Source organism: Dasypus novemcinctus, chromosome 18 (genome assembly GCF_030445035.2).
Source record: "Dasypus novemcinctus isolate mDasNov1 chromosome 18, mDasNov1.1.hap2, whole genome shotgun sequence".
Taxonomy (NCBI): domain Eukaryota; kingdom Metazoa; phylum Chordata; class Mammalia; order Cingulata; family Dasypodidae; genus Dasypus; species Dasypus novemcinctus.
Genome location: NC_080690.1, coordinates 64,076,048 through 64,086,579, shown reverse-complemented (window position 1 = coordinate 64,086,579; position 10,532 = coordinate 64,076,048).

Below are 10,532 nucleotides of genomic sequence, written 5' to 3'. Positions count from 1 at the left end.
TGAATTCACACGGAAGGAAGATCCTGAGTATGATATATTTTTAAAAACTTCCCATCTTCACTCATCCCTTATTTAACAGAGAATTCATTCCGGACAAAAAGAAGTGGTATATATTAAACAAAATTTTTATTCAGAGCTTATCCCCTGGAAATTATTAATGCTGGAAGGAAATCAGCCGTTGAAAAATCAGAGTGACTTGAAGACATTTTCTTATGATAAATTCTTTAAAAAACAAAATCCACACACATACATTACATATGCATATATTAATATATAATATATATAATATAATGTAATATTAATATATATATTGCATATGTTATTTTTGCTGTGCTTTTTTGAATGATTGTTTTAGGTATCATGACACTTGATCTCTAAAAATTCAGCATATAACTCCTAGGATTAAAGATTATCTTCTGCCTGATACTAAATTCTTGTCACCTAACTCCACAATATCCTATAATATCTATTTTCAAATTTTGCAAATTGTTTAAAGAATGTCTTCCAGGAAGCAAACTAAGCTCATATATTCTATATGATTATGGCTCATTACATTTCTCTTGGTCAGGAACCTACCTTCCACCCTTTTAAATGACATAGACTGTTTAAAGACTCAGAAGAGTTGAGCTGCATAATGTTGCACATTCTTCATATGTCCTATTATTTCTCACTGTGGGCTTAACTTGTTTCTCCATCCTCTGAATTTCCTGTGAACTACAGGCTGTGTCTGGAGGCTTACTTAGGTTTCAGATTAAGCAACTATTACAAGACTGTTTTATAGATACTGTTGTGTACTCAATATAAAATATCAGGTGGCATACAAGTGAAACTATGTTTGATCTCTTGATTCATTTTTTGACCACCAGTTCTCTCCACTGTATTGGTATATATTTTTTCTTTACAATTAATAAGTACCTCCTTGAAAAGTTAAAGTCTTTTGTATTTTAAAGATATTAAGAGGGGAAATATACTTACCATTTCCCATGTTCTTCATTCCTCCCTGAACGTCTGAATTTCCATCTGGTATTTCCTTTCAGCTTGAATAATTTACTTTAGCATTTCTTGGAGCACAGGTCTGCTGGTGAAGTTTTTGTTTACTGAAATACCTTTGTTCTTGATGGATATTTTCTCTGGCTATAGAATTCTGGGTTTCTGACAGGTGTTTTGTTTTTGTTTTTGTTTTTTTAATGATGTCAGATCATCACTAACTTCTGGCCTTCATAGTTTTTGATGTGAAGTCAGTGCCATTTGAATTGTTTTTCCTCCACATACAATGTGTCATTTTTCTCTGGCTGTTTTCGAGATTTCCAGGTTACCTTTGCTTTTCAGCTGTTCGAGTATGTTGTGCCTAAGTGTGGTTTTCCTTGTATTAATCCTGTTGAAATTTCTGAGCCTCTAAAATCTGTACACTTAAGCCCTTCACCACATTTCAGAAATTTTGGGCCATTATATATTTAGGTATTTTTTCTACCCTTATCACTCTTCCTCCTGGGATTCCAGTTACACACACGTTAAACCTATTGATATTGTCCCACAGATCACTGACCCTGTTCATGTATCTTTAATCCTTTTTTCTCCAGTCATCTCATTTCTGTTGCTAAGCCCATCTATCAAATGTTTAATTTCAGATATTGAATTTTTCAGTTCTAGGATTTCCATTAGTACTTTTTAATTGTTTCTATTACTTCACTAAGATTTCCTATGTCTTCCCTGCAATCATATTTTTACAGTGCTCTTAATTCCATTTAAAATCTCCTGTACATTGATTCATGCTAGAAAAATGTGTAAAATCAGGGTGTGAATGTAGCTCAAGTGATTGAGTACCCGCTTTCCATATACAAGGTCCCAGGTTCAATCCCTAATACCTCCTAAAAGAAAAAGTGTAAAATCATTATTATTAACTTGTATTATGAAAAGTTTAAATTTCAACAGATGTTCCTACCTGTTTACCTAGCTCACAAAACAGTTTTTCTTTTCCTTGGAATATCAAATTAAATTTGTCCTTTTGTAGTGTATTAGTCAGCCAAAGGGGTGCTGGTGCAAAATACTGGAAATTGGTTGGTTTTTATAAAGCATATTTATTTGGGTAGGAGCTTACGGACACCAGGCCATAAAGCATAAGTTACTTCCCTCACCAAAGTCTATTTGGAGCAAGATGGCTGCCGACGTCTGCAAGGGTTCAATCATCCGGGGTTACTGTATTCCTGCAGACTTGCTTTTCTCTGGGTTCAGGGTTCCTTTCTTCCAGGGGCTGGCTTCTCTTTCCTCCATGAGCTTACTTCCTGGGGCTCCAGCTTCAGCACCAAACTCCAAGATTAAAACTCCAACATCAAAACCCTCAACTCTGTTCTTTGCCATGCCTTTTATCTGTGAGTCCCCACCTCACTCACCAAGGGGTGAAGACTCAGTGCCCTCATCATAACTCAGTCATGCCCAGGTACAGATCAGATGACAAATGTAATCCAGTATCTATTTTTGGAATTGATAACTATATCAAACTGCTACCTGCAGTATGACACTGATTTTAAAAAAATAACACATAAATCACACTGTCATTTTTTGGCCTTTGATTATAAAATATTTGGCAGTCTTCAATTGGAATTAATAGTATAGTAAATCTTTATAAAACTTTTACACCACTCAAGCAATGAGCATTGGCAAAGAACATAAGATAAATAAATTCTTTAAACCGCTCCATAAACTGGCAGTGTACAGTTTCACTGTATCTATGACACTTTTCAGACAGCGCAGCAGAGCAGTTATGGAAACATCATTCTCTTGCCTTAAAATTTCTAAGGAATCCAGAATTTTGAACTAAAATAGTTGAAGCACCACTATCATTATAGAAACTAATTTTTTCTTATCTAGCTGACATTCTTCTTTGACAGATACAGAAGTTGCAAAAATAGCTCTAATATGAATCTGATTTTGTAGGCTGAAAATTGACAACATTCCCCTTTTTTAGTTAAAGAAGTGGTAGGTTTACATAAAAATCATGAAGATAATACAGAGTTCCCATATACACCCCATCTCCATTATTAACACCTTGACGCCTTGCATTAGTGTGATACATACGGACATTTCTTTTTTTTTTTTTTGAGGTACGAGGGGCTGGGGATTGAACTTGGTACCTCGTATATGGGAAGCTGGCCCTCAATCTCAACCACTGAGCTACATTGGCTTCCCTGAGTTGGTTTTTTTGTTTGTTTTTGGTTTTGTTTTTTTTGGAGGAACCAGGAACCAAACCCAGGACCTCCTGTGTGGGAGGCAGGTGCTCAACCACTTGAGCCACATCTGCTCCCTAAACAATTCTTTTTAATTTAGAAGTCTTTTGAGACAAAATCTACCCCAAGTTTAATGGGCAGTATCTCATATTGCACAACTTATCTAACACCAAAGAAAAGTACTTGAAACTTTTCCAATTTTGAATTAATTTATCTTTTATATTGTTAGAAAGATTGTATTCCATGATTCTGTTTAAAAATTGTTAAAATTTTCTGGACATTTGGTGCTGATTTCAGGCAACTAATTTCATCTTTCTTTTTACTTGTTGAGAGGAAACTTCTCAGCAAATTCATTATTTGCTTTAAAATCTCTCATTGTCAACTTTATTAACTTAAAAATTTTTACATACGTCAACTTTTTTGTTGTGCTCTGCTACAGCAAATTGCATTTGTCATTTTTCATGAAATTCATAATATACCCTCTAGTCTCTCTTATTCTTTAGCATTCCAGCCATAATAATGATCTCCACTTGATTCTGCATCAATAGTATGCCTTCATGTTCAATTTAAGAATTTGCCCATACTTATTTTTTTACTGTAGAATAATAAAGTGGCATTTCAACTTAATTACAATTTAAATTGCAATTTAATATAATGAGTAGTATTACTGTAATTTACATTGTCTTCATAACTTTACAAAATATTTGAATAAATACTTTAAAATCAATTTCTTGACACCAGCTAAATCAGTAAAGTGTCTATGTGCAGTACTAGAAACGATGCATGCATGCAGTGTGTGCACTATAACAGATATTATTTATGTGGTGCTGTGGTTAACATGAAGTGTTCCAATAGTTTTTTTTAATTAATTTTTTAAAAGATTTGTTTTATTTATTTCTCTCCCCTTCCCCCCTGCCCCCGCCTCAGACCCAGTTGTCTGCTGTCTGTGTCCATTTGCTGCATGTTCTTCTTTTTGTCTGCTCCTGTTGTTGTCAGAGGCACGGGAATCTGTCTCTTTTTGTTGCATCATCTTGCTGTGTCAACTCTCCTTGTGTGTGGCGCCATTCCTGGGCAGGCTGCACCTTCTTTCGCACTGGGCGGCTCTCCTTCCAGGATGCACTCCTTGCACGTGGGGCTCCCCTACTTGGGGGACACCCCTGCGTGGCAGGGCACTCCTTGTGTGCATCAGCACTGTGCCTGGGCCAGCTCCACACAGGTCAAGGAGGCCCGGGGTTTGAACTGCAGACCTCCCATGTGGTAGACGGATGCCCTAACCACTGGGCCAAGTCCGCTTCCCCCAATAGAGTTTTCAGTAGCAGAAAAATATTTTACACTGCTTCAGATTTTCAATTGAGTTAAATTAGATAAAATTTAAAAGTCGTTTCCTTAGTCATGGTAGCCCTGTGTTTTATAAAGTTCAATCTGGTGGCCAATATAGAAAAAGAGGAAAAAATGAAGGCAATATGTCTAGTACTAGTAGGTATTGCAGTAATCCAGACTAGACATAAAGATTTACTATATCTGTGCTGGTGTAAAAGGTAAAAAAAAATTTTCATATCTTAAGTAAAATCAGTAGGACATGGTGACTAATGTAATGTGAGGGACCAAAAATTCCAGAAAGATACTAAACACTGGAAGTATACCTGTAAGACTCAATTTCATTTATGTAATTCAAGATTAGTAGGCTTTTTGCACCAGTATTGGTGTCCAGAAAATCGGGTTTCATGGTTGGTTCTTGAGTTAGGTGCCAATACTGCTATGTATGCCCAATTTCATCTCCCCTTCTTCCATAATAAAAGAAAATTACAGTTTTATTTTATCCTATGCCAGGAGAATGATTGTATTTCCTCATGTTATTGGTCCATGGATCTTTCGTAATGGCCATATGGAGAAAAATGGAATTGTGTGGCAGTTTATGGGAAATTTCCTTAAGAGACACCTGGTTCATCACCTTTTCTCCCTTTTTTTCTTCATGTCTCAATTCTGCTGCCTCGGTGTGGATAAGATGATTTGGGGGACTTCAGAGGCGAGCCACAATACCAGGCTTGGGCTGCCCCTCCAGACATTTATGTGACAGAAAAAAAATTTTCCTGGTTGAAACCCTGCCATTCTGCATTTGTCTTACAACCAAACATGTTTATTCACCCGGTTGCTGCTTACCAAGAGCAGTCACCACCCTCTCCTAACTCATCTCAATCAAAGCCAAGCAAACTTTCCCATGAGTGTACTCATCCTCACCTAAAAAATCAAGCCATTCTGACAGAATGAGAATGGTGCTAAATAATACATTGAAAGCTGGGTGAACTTTGGAGGAAGAGTCTTTAGGGTGCTACTTGAGATTATCCCTAGGGAAAGAAGAACAGCCAAGGTAGTATATATGGAACAGTGTAAGATAGGAAGTTTCATAAAAAAAAATAAATGCTTCTAGGCTTGAGAAAACAAACAGAAGTAGAGAAAGAAAAAGGAATTGTCGCCTTAGGTGTTTTTTTTTTTAAGATTTATTTATTTCTCCCCACCCCCTCTTTGTTTGCACTTGCTGTGTCTGTCTTCTTTGTTTCTTTAGGAAGCACCAGGAACTGAACCCAGGAAATCCGATGTGGGAGGGAGGCACCTAATCATTTGAGCCACCTCCATTCCCTGCTTTGCTATATCTCTTATTATGCTTTTCTTCTTGTGTCTCTTGTTGTGTCAGCTTGCCACAACTGCCTGTGGTGCCAGGTAGTTGTCTTCTTTAGGAGGCACCAGAAATCGAACCAGGAATCTCCCATGTGGTAGCGGAGAGCTCAGTCGCTTGAGCCACATCCACTAACCTTCTTTCACCTTAGCACTTAAAACTGGAGTAACTGATTGTTTCCCCATGTTCCCTGTTCCTTATAAAGGTAGCAGGAAATTGAAAAAGCAGTGCTTTAAGGCAGGTAGAGAAGTGGGGACTAGAATCCATGAGTCAGAGATCCTGCCTTGTATCTCCCCAACTGACTAATTTACAGTAATTACACTTGAGACTCAGACTTACTAAGTTTGGACCCCTTCTTCCAATCCTGGAGACCTCTGGGTTTTTTCAGAAGTGGAGATAGAAATCTAGCCCTATCAGGTGGTACATTCTGTTTCATTCAGAGCTCTCAGAGGCAGCCCACAATTCCTCTTAAAATAGAATCGAAACTGGACCCGCAGAGAAGTCTGAGAACTTAGGTCTAGAGTAGAATATTCTATGCTGCCTTGCCCTGCCCTGCCCTGCCCTGCCCTGAATGACGGAAAAACCAGATAAGTGAATAGTGTCCCTAAAAATAAATAGTATTTTCTGCCCCAAGTCCTGGGATCCAAGTACTCCTGTGAACTCACAGCCCTAATTTACACTCCGTAGATATGTGATTGGTCCTCACACCCACTCCTGAAATAAATATTTCAATGTCTTCTTCCACCAGTTCTGCTATCTATGAAATTTTCTTAAAACCTCTGACAAATTGTCTCTGAGATATTTCCCTTCACGGTGCTCAGTCCAAGGGCCTTCTTTTATCCCATAGATATCCCTTCAACTAGGGGCACAGAGAAATCTCTGAAATGGAGCTGCCTTCAGTGATCTGCCAGGCAAGTTAGAAAAAACAAAACAGTAAAAAAGATACTCATAAAGATACTCATAAAAAAGATACTCAGAACAGTAAAAAAGATACTCATAACTAAGAACTGTGAAATAGTAGTAAAGGATGCTGAGGTGGCCTGTGTTGGCACCAAAATCAGAGTTGGGAAGGCTTCCTAAAATAATATGGAAATGTCTATTTGGGGCTTTGTGACAGACTAGATAAACTGAAAGACCCTACAAGAGATCTAGAAATGTTGGGAAAATAGATGAGTTATTCTTTCAAATGCCTAGCTAAGAAAGAATATTAAATCAGCATGGGGACAAAACTGACAGTGGGAACTGAATAGTCACTGAGGTTGGGGCTCCCCTGAGATGTTTACAAAACAAATGGAACCTAGAGAGGCAGGTGATCACAGGAGCTACTTTTTAAAAAAATTTTTAAAAAGATACTTAGATTAATGCAAATGTCACATGAAAAATAGAGGGGATTCCCATATGCCCCACTCACCACATCTCTCACATTTTCTCACGTTAACAACATCCTTCATTAGGTATATTCATTGCAATTGATGAACATATTTTGGAGCATTGCCATTAAGCATGGATAAAAGTTTACATTGTAGTTTACTCTCTCCCACATAATTCTGTAGGTCATGGCAAGATTTATAATGGTCTGTATCTGTCGTTGCAATATCATTAAGGACAATTCCCAAGTCCCAAAAATGTCCCCATATTACACCTGTTTTTCCCTCTCCCTGCCCTCAGAACCTCCAGTGGCCCCTGCCTCCACATCAATGATAATTTCTTCCAGTGCTAGAATCACAATGTCTATAGTAGAATACCAGTAAGTCTACTTTAGTCCATAGTTGATTCCCCAATCCTGAGGATTCTGGGATGGTGATATTCACTCCACCTCTAATTGAGAGTGGGCTGTGATCCCATCAGGCCGATGGATGGGACTCTTGCTTGCAGTTGTAGACTTGGTTCCTTGGTATGGTAGTTGTCCTGGGTAAGACCAATGAACTGGAGAATAGGTGTTGCAACTCCAGTGAGACTCAGGGCCCAGTTGACACATGGACAGCCAAAAGATTTAAGTTTCTTGGGCATACAACTACCAACTCTAGTACTAATTATAGATTCAAATAGAAGGACACAAGAGCCATGTGAAGGGAAACCACAACTGAGTCCAAACTTTTGACAGAGCTACCAGGAGAAATAGACAAACCACACACATAATGGGAGATTTTAACACCTCTTACTAAACGATAGTGCAAGGGGACAAAAATTAAGGACTCTTAGAATTTGAATTGCACAATGGACATATTGATCTAATGAGCATATTATAAAGTTCCTGCATCTAACATGCACTGTTTTCAAGTGCACATGGGTTATTTATAAAAACTGATCACATACTATGCATAAAGCAATCTACACAAGTTTTAAAAGTTTGAAATAATAGAATATGTTTTCTGGCTAAAACTCAGTTAATCAGTACCAAAACGATAAATGGAAAATCCCTATATGATTAGAACAAAGCAATACACTTCTAAAAGTTCCTAGTATTAAAGAAGAAGAAATATATATATATATAATATATATATGAACACTGATGCCTAAATATATGTTGATATATAAATTCTAATATATCTACACTAAATAAAATGGAAATTTTACAAGTATCTGGGATGCTGCTAAAGTAAAATTTATAGGGAAATTTATAGTTGCAAATGCATAAATTAGAAAGGGCTGAAATTAATCAGCTAAGCAATTATCTCAAGAAATTAGAAAAATAGGAAAATATATCCAAAGAAAGTAAAAGGACCTAAGCAGATAAAGAATGCAAATTAGTGAAATAGAAAAATATACATACAAGAATGAAAATAGACACAGAGATCAATGGTATAAAGAGTCCAAAAATAAACCCATACATCGATGGTCAAGTGATTTTTTTATAAAGGTGCCAAGATAATTCAACAGAAAAAGGATAGTCTTCTATGCTGGTACAACAGAATAGCCACATGAAAAAGAAAGATTAACTCAAAATGGATCAAAGATGTAAATAGAAGAGCTAAAATCATAAAACCCTTAAGAAAACATAGTCATACATTTTCGTGAGTTTCAATTAGGCATTGGTTTTTTAGATATGACACCAAAAACACAAATAACAAGAAAAAAATAGCAAATTAGACTTCATCCAAATTAAAAATCTTTCCTGCTTCCAAAGACACCACTGAGAAAAAGATCCACAGAAAGGAGAAAACATTTGCAAATGAAGTATTTAATAAGGGACAATATTCAGACTATTTAAAGATCTCTTACAAATCAACAATTATAAAGCAACCCAATTAAACTGGTTGAAAGGGACTGTCTAAGGTCTTGTATATTACTAGAATGAAAACTAAAAAATATGACATGGGACTGTATAGCAGAGCAAAACCTTGGGTGAAATATGAATATGGGTAATATTGTATATGTAAGACCATTATTTTTTTAAACTGAGCAAATGTATGTTAATGTTACAAGATGATAATATCAAGCAAAAATACAACAAAAGTAAAATATGGAAAAAATGAATTACACTAAATTTGAAAAACTGGGTTTATATTTATACACATGTTAAGTTGATCAAAATATGAACTTAAGAAAAGATTTATATGACCATATTTAATGAAATTATATACCTATATGAAAATATTTTGAAGAATGTTAAAGTATTTCTTTCATCTATTACAGTTGGGTTTTCATGTGATATTTTTACATTCTTTCAACTTTTCAGGTTTGAATAAATATTTCATGACTGGAAAGTTTTAATGTTCATAAAAGTTGATGACATTAAAATTGTTATATTTTAGGATTTTAAGTGATATATATACTAAGCATTTAATATACATTTGTATCTGTGTGTGTGCATATCTCTCATACATACACATTATATATATAAAATTTCATTTTTTACCTCCCATTTACTCCTCCATTACTAAACTTAAACAGTATTATCATATACACAGGCCTTATTTTGTTTTGTGCTTGTGTGCTATTACTTTTTCATCCTTTAAATTATGAATTCATAATTACGACTATATGCTTGTAAATGGCACATGGTTGCACCTTATTTTATTATCTATGCTAGACATCTTTTTATTTTAATTGGTATGAATTTATTGTAATTACTTAGAGAGTTAGGTTTAACTCTTCTATCTTGCTATTTGTTTCCTGTTGTCCCATCTGATCTTAGATTTATTTAATTCCTTTTTCCAGCTTTCTTTTGTATTCATAAAATATTTTTATTATTCCATTTCATCTCACCTAGTAGCCCTATATAGTGTGCATATTAGTATCATTCTCTTTTATTCACTTAGAAACTGAAAATGCATTCTTAGCTTAAATCAACCTATATTAAATTAGTACTTTTTCTATGTGGTGACATTGAAAAAATCTTGTAGTAATTAAGTTCTTTTACACCTTGCCTTTTTTTACTATTGGCATATTTTTACTTTTATATGTTTATAAGCCCACAATACATTTTTAAAATGTTAATCATTTCAAAATATTTTTGCCCTAATTAGAGTTTTTCTGTGTGTGTACTTAAAAACAATTTTTCTTTTCTTGTACTCTTTATTCCTTGTGGTATTTCCATGCTTCCATCTAGGAATTTTTTCTTCAGTCTGAAGAATGCCTTTATTTCTTGAATATGGATCTGCTGATGATTAGTTCTCCAAGATTTTTTTTTG